We start from the raw sequence: 13,271 nt of genomic DNA, 5'->3' as shown, positions 1-13,271 counted from the left end.
CGGCTTAACCGATCGGTTAGGAACTTCAGAAGTGGTTCTCAGCAGAATGTCACTCGATCGAACAGTCTGTTCGATCGGCTGGCATTCCATACTACGAACGAGTTGCAAAATCGATTAAGTGTTGAAGCATAGTATCTCATGATCCGAAGAGTAATGTTAACCAATCGAGTAGCGTATTTGATCGAACATCACTTCGTCAATAGCATACTTCATAAAATTTGAAAAGTGTGGAACCATGTGCTAGCCGATCGGCTGGCCCGGCCGATCGGCTGGTATGTTCGATCGGCTGGGCTGTTCGTTCGAACAGCCTAGCCGTTCGGCCAGCATTTCTGACCTGGTCGGCCTTTCGTCTAACACTTGGCTGTTTTGGTTGTTTTGATATGATTTTAAGGTATTCTGATAGCGAGTTAAACCATAGAACGTGGGTTCTTACTTGCTTCACCGGTTCGGACAGGAATCACCCAAGTCCGGCCGGTGAACTGCTCGAAACGGTAGTTTGATGTTTAACCCGAAATCGGTGAACCTTGTAGATAGTATCCGAATGTAACACCTCGAAATTTTGTGTCCAATAATGTGTTAACACGTGGCATTTGATTACACGTGGCATTAATATTAAATAAAGGACTAATTTTGACAAACCTTGAAAGTATGTAAATTCGAGGGTTATAAATGTCAAACAAGGGTAAATATACTGTATAGTAACCCTAAATGATGCTCGTACCTTCAAACGAATAAATCATGGATCGTGCGGAAGCGAAACGCGGAAGAAAGTGAGAAATTACAAGCTACAGGGGTTAACTGTGTCAACATGTTTAATTATACCTCTGAGTGACCCTTTAACGTTCCCGAGGCTTTGTAACAGTATAATACATTCACTAAAATACAATATATAAATTTCGCGAAGTTCCGTTTTAAAACGAGAAAGTTATGATCAAATTCGTATGAGAAGGGTTAAAAGCGTCAATAATATAAATTAAAGCTTTCCGGACAATAAGTAATCTAACCGAGGGCTTAACGATACGGGTAAGTAACGCGAGGTCCTTAACTTTAATTAATCAAGGGCCATATCGCAAAGTTACCCCTTCAAACCCGAAGGGTCAGGTTATTAATTACCAAAGATTCGTTATTAAATACAAAGATTTAGTAATCATTTGAAAAAGATACATTTTTAACCCCTTACGGACCGTAATACGGACCGTAAAGGGGATGCCTTACGGACCGTAAGGAAGTGAATGATTACTGATGATCCGCCTCTGGCTTACGGACCGCAAGGCCTAAGCCATACGGTCCGTAAGCGATGCCCAGCGACAGAAAGTTGGCTGTTGGCTGTCCAAAGCGGTAAAACACGAAGTAATGGGTTTCCCAGGGTCATGGGTGCCCTCTACTCGACCCATAACTCTCTAGGACACCTGCCATTCATCCATGGTCACTTGTAGAGTGTGTTGTGATGATCTTGGACCTTGTCTTTGACTATAAATAGACTTACATTGTTCATAAGTTTCATCACAACTCAAAACACTTCACTAGTCACTTCTAAAGGCCCTCAAGTGTTCTTCCTTGTTCTCTAAGCAAGCCTAAGCCTCTGTAAGTCGTTTAGATCCTTTGTGGTTCAATTTTACTTAGTAATGTAGCTAAAAACCAAACCGTCGTAACTACGGTTTGACTTCAAAATAAATCCGTAATGGCTCAGTCTTATGACGGATCAAAAGTAGTTATGAGTTGGTATTTATGTGGGTAATAAACCTCTAAAAGGGTTCCCTCTGATCACCACTCTAGCTAGCTCAAATGTCGAGTCAAACGAATGCTTAAAAAGTCAACAGAAAACTATTTTTGCGATTCTTGCATAATCTGCGATATAAACGATATGCAACATGTTTAGACACTCATAAAACACGATATTAAGTATATAAACTTGTTTACGCTCGTTTGAATCGGCCATTTGCTATATTGACCCGGTTCGGAGCCGAATGTCGCAAAAGTTTGACTTTTGCTTTGACTTCAGTTCTGACCCGTTTTAGTGAGGTATAGATATGCCTTAGGACTCTCTTAGGACCAGGTTACATGAAGGTATAACCCTCTGTGACCGGTTCATTGTTTGTCCGAGTCTTTTACACATTTCCGTTAATCGCCTAAAAGTTGACCGTAACGCCCTTTTTAAAATAAAACGAGTATTTCGGACACGTGAGCGGACCATAACCTTGCTTACTAAATTATAAGCATGTCCTTAAAGTTTCACGTCAATCCGAGATCTAGAATGAAAGTTATGCTAAATAGCGCATTTATAAGAAACTTTTGTAATAAACGGCGCAATTAGCATAACGCCTATCTAAACCAAGATTTCGTCACCAAAACTTTTACCCACTGTTATAAAATAATATTTTTGGAATTTTAAGGATTTTTAATAAATTTTACCTTGCTCATAACCTGCGGTTATGGCTACGGTTCGGTAAATACCGAATATGCCCTTTTTGGCCGAAACTTGAGTTCTACAAGGTCTTTTGACCCGATTCCAGTTGCTACTGATTTTAAATAATAAATAAAGTATTTTTAAACTTTATAAACTGTTCGGGAAACTCAGATTTCCTGTAGAACTCGAAAAGCTCTTTAAAAGTCTTTAAAATGACCGAAAAACCCCTACGGGGCATAATATTAACTTAAACTCGTTACGGGCGTCACGGAAGGTATCCTACTGATACCACAACCTCTTTAAGGCATATTAGCTTAGGAAACAAGCGTAGGACTCCTACGGTTACCCGTTGCGCCTATTGCGCGCACGATTCGGCTTATGAAACTAGTTTTCATAAATTAGCCGATATGGGTCAAACCATATTATTTTGACCCCGAAATTCAGAATTTGAACCTTAAACCCATATAAAACAAGTCTCTGAACTTGTGGGTCAGAATCACACTCCGTTCTCGGTTTTCGCCTTTTCGCGCGATTAAACCGTATTCACATTTCGGAACCAACCGGTCTAGGCTACGGCCAATATAAAGACTCGTTAGGATTCTAATAGGTTAATTAAAACCTTCCTTCCAGAATAGGAGCCCCAGTAAAGCTATCGGTGATTTAATCAAATTAAGGAATATACTTGCAAAGGTAAATACTTTTAACTTATTTTCCCTTATACGGGCTTGGGTTACGGTATATAAAACACCGCTTGATTGAGCATCATATCTTCCATCGCTTAGGTGGTTAATTGAATAATGTGATCGGCTCATTTAAACAGTCTTGTTACTTAAAAGCCTTTGGGGGGTTAATGACCGTTGTCCCGGATATCCTTGGCATCATTTTACGAAATGGCCATGACCTCGACATCCCGGTGTAGGCGTACACCCGGTATATTATGTCGACATTATTATTATTAAAAGACGTAGCCGTTGGTTTTTACACCACGGTTTTACGCAATGTGGTGTGTCTATTAATCTTTAACCCGGACAGGATCCGGGCTACTGAACGCATAAAAGGACATGTAATTCGTTCACAAGATTTTAATAATTTTCCCAAGTTATAAAAGAATTTGTGCCTTGTGCATTCAAATCAATTTTTAATAAACATTTTCAAATGTGTCAGTTGAACGTATTTACCAGTGTAAACTGACGTATTTTTCCCAAAAAGATTAAGTGCAGGTACTATACGAAATTGGCTGGTAGTAGCTTCCTAGCATCGTGATAAGTCTCGCAAGCTTGATGCTGTATCTGACTGAACAATACTTTATTATTATTTTGATCCCCTGTGGATACAATTCGACTTCTGTAATACACTTGATATTACATTCAAAAGGTTGAATTATATTTATCTTTATGCTTCCGCTGTGCATTCATATAATTGTGTGGTTTGACTATATTGTTGCCAACTACGTCACGGTAATCCCCCACCGGGCCCACCGGTGATACACGTGGAAATCGGGGTGTGACAGGTTGGTATCAGAGCCAACATTGAGTGAATTAAACACTATCCTAACGTGTTTAATCTCAGTGACACAATTGCACATACTTGAGTCTAGACAAGAACTTAGGACAAATTCGAATTGTTATTCCAATTCTGTCTTTTTCTTTTAATATTGGTATTTAAAGTTCTATAAAGCAGGAAACATGCCGCCAGTGATATTCCGAGGAAGAGGAAGGGGAAGAAGAGGCAGAGGAGAGATCGTTACTCATCACGATCACGAAGCCGGGCCTTCAGGTACGCGAGCTCCTTCGACTACAAGGAGTGAAGAACCGCAGAGGCGAAGAGACCTTTGCGAACCTGCGAGGCATTCCACCTCGCACAGCTCGACGCCATCATACAGGCATTCATTCGGGCCAAATTCCGAGAATGATCCCAACAACCCGCAACCCTCCTTCATACCGCTACAACGTTCGGTATCGCACCGAAATTATGACGACCCTACTCCATACTTCAGAGGTCAGTTTAATCCAGCTGACTACATCCAGGAACCTTCAGGTTTTGTTCCACTAGGGCCACAAGATCACTTCTCTGAAGATCATATGGACGAAGATACTGATCCGACAGAACCTGCTCGTGGTACGCCCACGCATCCGATAGAAGTCTCTGATGGGTCATCCTTCCATGGCACACCCTATCAGGGACCAGATAGCTTTCAAGCGTTGTTTGACCGACATGAGTGGTACTACACACCACCTCAGCAGACATCACAACAACCGCGACATCCGCAAGATCCTTCCGAGGATTCACGCTTCGTGGCAGTTACGCCACCACCTCCGCCACCGGTACAGCCAGTAATGCCTGATCCGCCAAGGCGTAGGAGAACAAATGCTCGTATGTCCACACGAGGAAGAGGGGATTTCCACTTCAGCACCCCTCGACACTCTAGTAGTAGCCATTACCCGCCACTACAAGAAGAAGGACCTTCAAGTCCTATACAGGAGGCGAACTCCGCACCAGCTGCACCAAATTCGCCACCATTTGGGTATGACCAACCCATACCTGCTTACACGGGTCCAACGGCTTACAACCCGTTCGAACCGTCACAAGCACATTACAACTACAATTATGAGCGCGACCCATATGTGGTGTCGGCTAGATATAATGCACGATATCCCGACGGAGCTCATGGAAACATGGGAGCACCGGACTACTCAGCTCATGGGTATCCAATACCTCCCAGACCTCCAGTTCCGCAACAAGCGCCACAACCACGTTTCTCTCCTCCTGAACAGGAAGAGATACTCCAACGACTAGATCGTGTGGAGAGAGAGTTCGAGGAAGAGAAAAAGAGCCACCGAGGATTTCTCAAAGGCTTGGCGAACCTACTAAAGGGCAAAAAGAAGAAACGTGACCACTAGCCCTTAATAGTTGTACTAATTTCTACCTTGGAATAAGTCCCTGCGTGGACACTTATCGTATCTCAGTCCCTACATGGACTTATCTTTTAGTCCTTGCATGGACACTTATCTTATGTTAGTCCCTGCGTGGACTTGTCACTTATTTTAAACCTCTATGGAGGTATGTACCAGTTAAAAGTCCCGTTTAGGGCGGTGTGTAATCGTATTAATATTTTGGAATGTTATATTATGAATTTCATTTTGTTATCACTATATATGAAATAAATCAAAACCATTCCTTTTAATTTGATCTGCCAATATAAAGAATCTTAGAGTGAAACCTAGCCAGGTGTCTTTTAAGATCCGGCCAAGATGGTATGACCTGATTAAAAGATCCAGATTCCCTGTTAACCTCTGCAAGCATGTTAACAATCATGGCAGATGTGATTCGTTAAAATCACACACGTCATTCTTATAATCCTTTTAAGGATTTCAAAGACCCAACTAAATGATTTATAAATCATGGGCAAAAATCATCAATAAAGATGATCATTTATAAAACATCCATTAGTGATGTAGTGCCTACGGGCCAACCTTATTAAAACATCCATTAGTGATGTAGTGCCTACGGGGCAACCTTATTAAAACATCCATTAGTGATGTAGTGCCTACGGGCCAACCTTATTAAAACATCCATTAGTGATGTAGTGCCTACGGGCCAACCTTATTAAAACATCCATTAGTGATGTAGTGCCTACGGGCCAACCATATTAAAACATCCATTAGTGATGTAGTGCCTATGGGCCATAATAATTGTCTTATAACGACAAAAGACAGTGGTGGTCTATGACTCCCTGTCAGAAAGGGGTGAAATAACTACGGTTCAAACATCTATGCCTTTGATTCTCTGAAATCTCGGCTAACATTATAAAACATCTTCGTGATTAGGCTTTATGCCGCCAATATTATTGTTATAGCTAAAATAGGATATATTCAGATCCTAAAACTAAGTGAGTAATAAGTTAATCAGATATGGTCTCTGTTACCATGATTAACAAATTGTCACAAAAGACAATCCTATAATAAACTCCTAAATAAAATTTTGTTATCTTCTGTAACAGATACAAGTTACAATGGCGGACCCCAACGGAGAAAACAGCCATACAAACGAAGATGACTACGATAATGCGCAGGTGCATCTGACCGGCGCACAGCTAAAGGCTCTGATTGACAATGCTGTTCAGGCAGCTCTTGATCGTCAATACACCGAGTCTCATAGCAGATCTGTATCAAAACCACTCTCCAAACCAAAGACACACTCCAAACCACCCTCCCAACCTAAGAAAGATGACGACAATCACTCGTCAGCTGAGAATAGTATTCGTCGTGAACGAGAATATACTGATGCGTCCGGTGCCAAGGGCTGCACCTACAAGTACTTCGTGTCTTGTAAGCCCCGGGAATTCACAGGGGAGAAGGGTGCTGTTGATTGTATCACCTGGCTGGATGAGATGGACACTATTGTGGACATCAGTGGGTGTGCGGAGAAGGATGTGGTGAAGTTTGTGTCACAATCATTTAAGGGCGAGGCCCTAGCGTGGTGGAGAGCGTTGGTACAGGCATCCGGTAAGTCTGCTCTATACAAGATGACATGGGAGGAATTTATTGCTCTCATTAAAGAAAACTACTGTCCTCAGCATGAGGTAGAGAAGATCGAGTCTGATTTTGTGTCACTGGTGATGACAAACCTGGACTGCCAGGCCTATTTGACGAGCTTCAATACGATGTCTCGCCTGGTCCCGTACCTTGTGACACCAGAGTCCAGGAGAATCGCCCGTTTCATTGGGGGCTTAGAGCCTGCTATAAAGGCGAGTGTAAAGGCCTCTCGGCCGACGACCTTCAGGTCAGTAACTGACCTCTCCTTGTCTCTCACTTTAGATGCTGTCCGTCTGAGGACGCTAAGGAGCAAGGAGGCAGAAAAGAGGAAACGTGAGGATGATACCTCACGAAGGTCAGGAAAGAAACACCGTGGAAACGGTGATGGCAACAGAGGGGCGGAAGCAAAGAAAGATGGCCAAGCTGGAGAAAGGCCCAAATGCAAAATCTGCCAGAAACCCCATTCTGGAAAATGTAGGTTTGGGTCGAATTCACAGTCCCAGCCAAAGTCTTTTGCCTGTGGACTATGCAAGTCCAAGGACCATAAGACGGTGGACTGCAAGAAAATCAAGGATGCAACATGCTATGGTTGCAACGAAAAGGGGTATATCAAGAGTAACTGTCCCAAGAATGCCAGGAAACCAGAAGAGAACAAGAAGACAAATGCGAGAGTCTTCCGTATGGATGCAAAGGAGGCTGTGCTATACGACAATGTACTTACAGGTACTTTTCTCGTAAATAATATATTTGCAAGAGTACTTTTTGATTCAGGCGCTGATAAATCCTTTGTAGACCAAAAATTTTGCAAACTACTGAATATGCCTATCAAAACCCTAGATATGAAATACGAGGTAGAGTTAGCAGACGGCACGATAGAAACCGTCTCCACTGTTCTAGAGGGATGTGAAATGTCCATTAAGAACCACTCTTTTCCTCTATCTCTACTTCCCTTCAAACTAGCGGGTTTCGACATAGTTCTAGGCATGGACTGGTTATCCCGTAACCAGGCCCAAATCGTTTGCAACAAAAGGCTTATAGTACTAAAGACTCCGAGTGGTGAATCGCTCACCATTCGAGGAGACACGCAGTATGGATTACCCGAGGAAGTATCTATGCTCAAAGCTTCTAGATGTTTGAAGAGAGGCTGTGTCATTTACATGGCTCAAGTGATAATTGAAGAGCCCAAGCCAAAGATAGAGGATCTTCCCGTTATTTCTGAATATTCCGAGGTTTTCCCCGAAGAACTACCTGGTTTACCACCAGATAGACAAGTGGAATTCAGAATAGATATCATACCTGGAGCAGCTCCTATAGCTAGAGCGCCTTACAGGCTTGCTCCGATGGAAATGAAGGAATTAAGGACCCAGTTGGATGAACTGTTGGCAAAAGGTTTTATCAGACCTAGTTCGTCTCCCTGGGGAGCACCTGTCCTATTTGTAAAGAAAAGGACGGATCGATGCGGTTGTGCATCGATTACCGTGAGCTGAACAAAGTTACCATCAAGAATAGATATCCTTTACCAAGGATCGACGATCTGTTTGATCAGCTGCAAGGAGCGAGCTACTTCTCGAAGATCAACTTAAGGTCGGGCTATCATCAGCTAAAGGTCAGAGATGAAAATGTGCATAAGACAGCATTTAGGACTCGCTACGGTCATTATGAGTTCCTAGTGATGCCTTTTGGGCTCACGAATGCACCGGCTGCGTTCATGGATCTCATGAATCGCGTCTGCAAGCCGTACTTGGACAAATTTGTCATAGTCTTCATCGACGATATCCTCATTTATTCAAAGAACCAAGCTGACCACGAGAAACACCTCCGTTGTATTCTCGAATTGCTACAGCGTGAGAAACTCTACGCCAAATTCTCTAAATGAGAATTTTGGCTACGAGAGGTTCAATTTTTGGGTCACGTTGTAAGTGAGCGTGGTATCCAGGTGGATCCCGCTAAGTTGGAGGCAGTCATGAACTGGCAAGAGCCAAAGACGCCTACCGAAATTCGTAGTTTCCTGGGGTTAGCAGGATACTACAGGAGATTTATTGAGAATTTTTCGAGGATTGCTGCGCCCTTGACTTCACTAACCAAGAAGAAAGAAAAGTTCAATTGGGGCCCAAAGCAGCAAGAGTCCTTCGAAATTCTGAAGCAGAAACTGAGCAACGCACCTGTGTTGACCTTACCTGAGGGTACAGAAGAATTCGTAGTTTACTGCAATGCATCACACACAGGCATGGGGTGTGTGCTTATGCAGAAGGGCAAGGTTATTGCCTACGCTTCACGACAATTAAAGGTGCACGAAAAGAATTACACCACCCATGACTTGGAGTTGGGTGCCGTTGTATTTGCACTGAAATTGTGGAGGCATTACCTCTATGGTATTAAATTTGTGATTTATTCTGATCACAAAAGCCTTCAACATCTGTTCAACCAGAAAGAGTTGAACATGAGGCAACGCCGTTGGATGGAAACATTGAATGATTATGATTGTGAGATCAGGTACCATCCCGGCAAAGCGAATGTAGTCGCTGATGCCTTGAGCAGGAAAGAAAGGGTAAAACCTATTTGAATCAATGCCAAGAGCATTGAAGTCAAGAACAATTTGATTGAGAGAATATTAGCTGCACAGCGAGAGGCTGTGTTGGAAGCTAATTATCCTAAGGAAAAGTTAGGAGTAACTGAAGAACAGTTGACTCTTAGCAAGGATGGAATCCTTAGATTAAACGGACGAATATGGGTTCCAATTTATGGAGGACTACGAGATGTTATCCTCCAGGAAGCCCATAGTTCCAAATATTCGGTCCATCCGGGAGCAGATAAAATGTATCAAGACTTAAAGGCAAACTATTGGTGGATAGGCTTGAAAAAGTCTGTAGCCGCCCATGTAGCAAAGTGCTTGACTTGTGCTCAAGTCAAAGCCGAGCACCAAAAGCCGTCTGGCTTGCTACAACAGCCTGAACTTCCCGAGTGGAAGTGGAAATGCGTAACTATGGACTTCATAACCAAGTTACCCAAAACCAGGAAAGGAAACGATACAATATGGGTTATAGTCGATAGGCTGACTAAATCAGCTCATTTCTTACCCATCAAGGAGACGTATAGCTCCGATATGTTAGCCCAACTTTATGTTGATAAGATTGTAGCTTTACACGGCATACCTGTGACTATTATCTCCGACAGGGATACCAGGTACACGTCTCATTTCTGGAAGAGTTTCCAGCAATCTTTGGGCACGCGTTTGAACTTCAGTACGGCTTACCATCCACAGACGGACGGTCAAAGTGAGCGTACAATCCAAACGCTAGAAGACATGCTTCGTGCATGTGCAATCGATTTAGGTGGTAACTGGGATAAGAACCTACCCCTAATCGAATTCTCCTACAATAATAGCTACCATACCAGCATAAAGGCTGCGCCTTTCGAGGCATTATACGGTAGGAAGTGTAGATCGCCTGTGTGTTGGGCGGAAGTAGGAGAGGTCCAATTATCAGGACCAGAGATAGTTTTCCAGACAACGGACAAGATTGTCCAGATCCGGGAACGTCTCAAGACTGCCCGTGATAGGCAGAAAAGCTACGCTGATCCGAAGCGTAAGGACCTTCACTTTGATGTAGGTGAAAAGGTGTTGCTTAAAGTGTCGCCCTGGAAGGGGGTGATGCGTTTCGGCAAGAAGGGCAAACTGAGTCCGAGATACATAGGACCTTTTGAGGTCATTGAACGTGTCGGGTCAGTCGCCTATAAGCTGAACTTGCCTGAAGAGCTCAATGGAATTCACAATGTGTTCCACATCTGCAATCTCAAGAAATGTTTCACCGATGAATCATTGGTGATCCCACACACAGACGTGCATATAGATGAGAGCTTAAAATTCGTAGAGAATCCGTTGTCGATTGAAGATCGACAGGTGAAAAAGCTTCGACGAAAGCACGTACCGATTGTAAAGGTCAAATGGGATGCCCGTAGAGGTCCCGAATACACGTGGGAAGTCGAAGCCACAATGAAAGAAAAATACCCTTATTTATTTGAGTAAATCTCGGGTCGAGATTTATTTTAAGGGGGTGAGGATGTAACACCTCGAAATTTTGTGTCCAATAATGTGTTAACACGTGGCATTTGATTACATGTGGCATTAATATTAAATAAAGGACTAATTTTGACAAACCTTGAAAGTATGTAAATTCGAGGGTTATAAATGTCAATCAAGGGTAAATATACTGTATAGTAACCCTAAATGATGCTCGTACCTTCAAACGAATAAATCATGGATCGTGCGGAAGCGAAACGCGGAAGAAAGTGAGAAATTACAAGCTACAGGGGTTAACTGTGTCAACATGTTTAATTATACCTCTGAGTGACCCTTTAACGTTCCCAAGGCTTTGTAACAGTATAATACATTCACTAAAATACAATATATAAATTTCGCGAAGTTCCGTTTTAAAACGAGAAAGTTATGATCAAATTCGTATAAGAAGGGTTAAAAGCGTCAATAATATAAATTAAAGCTTTCCGGACAATAAGTAATCTAACCGAGGGCTTAACGATACGGGTAAGTAACGCGAGGTCCTTAACTTTAATTAATCAAGGGCCATATCGCAAAGTTACCCCTTCAAACCCGAAGGGTCAGGTTATTAATTACCAAAGATTCGTTATTAAATACAAAGATTTAGTAATCATTTGAAAAAGATACATTTTTAACCCCTTACGGACCGTAAAGGGGATGCCTTACGGACCGTAAGGAAGTGAATGATTACTGATGATCCGCCTCTGGCTTACGGACCTCAAGGCCTAAGCCATACGGTCCGTAAGCGATGCCCAGAGACAGAAAGTTGGCTGTTGGCTGTCCAAAGCGGTAAAACACGAAGTAATGGGTTTCCCAGGGTCATGGGTGCCCCCTATTCGACCCATAACTCTCTAGGACACCTGCCATTCATCCATGGTCACTTGTAGAGTGTGTTGTGATGATCTTGGACCTTGTCTTTGACTATAAATAGACTTACATTGTTCATAAGTTTCATCACAACTCAAAACACTTCTCTGGTCACTTCTAAAGGCCCTCAAGTGTTCTTCCTTGTTCTCTAAGCAAGCCTAAGCCTCTGTAAGTCGTTTAGATCCTTTGTGGTTCAATTTTACTTAGTAATGTAGCTAAAAACCAAACCGTCGTAACTACGGTTTGACTTCAAAATAAATCCGTAATGGCTCAGTCTTATGACGGATCAAAAGTAGTTATGAGTTGGTATTTATGTGGGTAATAAACCTCTAAAAGGGTTCCCTCTGATCACCACTCTAGCTAGCTCAAATGTCGAGTCAAACGAATGCTTAAAAAGTCAACAGAAAACTATTTTTGCGATTCTTGCATAATCTGCGATATAAACGATATGCAACATGTTTAGACACTCATAAAACACGATATTAAGTATATAAACTTGTTTACGCTCGTTTGAATCGACCATTTGCTATATTGACCCGGTTCGGAGCCGAATGTCGCAAAAGTTTGACTTTTGCTTTGACTTCAGTTCTGACCCGTTTTAGTGAGGTATAGATATGCCTTAGGACTCTCTTAGGACCAGGTTACATGAAGGTATAACCCTCTGTGACCGGTTCATTGTTTGTCCGAGTCTTTTACACATTTCCGTTAATCGCCTAAAAGTTGACCGTAACGCCCTTTTTAAAATAAAACGAGTATTTCGGACACGTGAACGGACCATAACCTTGCTTACTAAATTATAAGCATGTACTTAAAGTTTCACGTCAATCCGAGGTCTAGAATGAAAGTTATGCTAAATAGCGCATTTATAAGAAACTTTTGTAATAAACGGCGCAATTAGCATAACGCCTATCTAAACCAAGATTTCGTCACCAAAACTTTTACCCACTGTTATAAAATAATATTTTTGGAATTTTAAGGATTTTTAATAAATTTTACCTTGCTCATAACCTGCGGTTATGGCTACGGTTCGGTAAATACCGAATATGCCCTTTTTGGCCGAAACTTGAGTTCTACAAGGTCTTTTAACCCGATTCTAGTTGCTACTGATTTTAAATAATAAATAAAGTATTTTAAACTTTATAAACTGTTCGGGAAACTCAGATTTCCTGTAGAACTCGAAAAGCTCTTTAAAAGTCTTTAAAATGACCGAAAAACCCCTACGGGGCATAATATTAACTTAAACTCGTTACGGGCGTCACGGAAGGTATCCTACTGATACCACAACCTCTTTAAGGCATATTAACTTAGGAAACAAGCGTAGGACTCCTACGGTTACCCGTTGCGCCTATTGCGCGCACGATTCGGCTTATGAAACTAGTTTTCATAAATTAGCCGATATGGGTCAAAC

The sequence above is a fragment of the Helianthus annuus genome, chromosome 4, assembly GCF_002127325.2.
Source record: "Helianthus annuus cultivar XRQ/B chromosome 4, HanXRQr2.0-SUNRISE, whole genome shotgun sequence".
In the NCBI taxonomy this organism is placed as follows: Eukaryota; Viridiplantae; Streptophyta; class Magnoliopsida; order Asterales; family Asteraceae; genus Helianthus; species Helianthus annuus.
Note: the sequence above shows the minus strand (reverse complement) of the source record.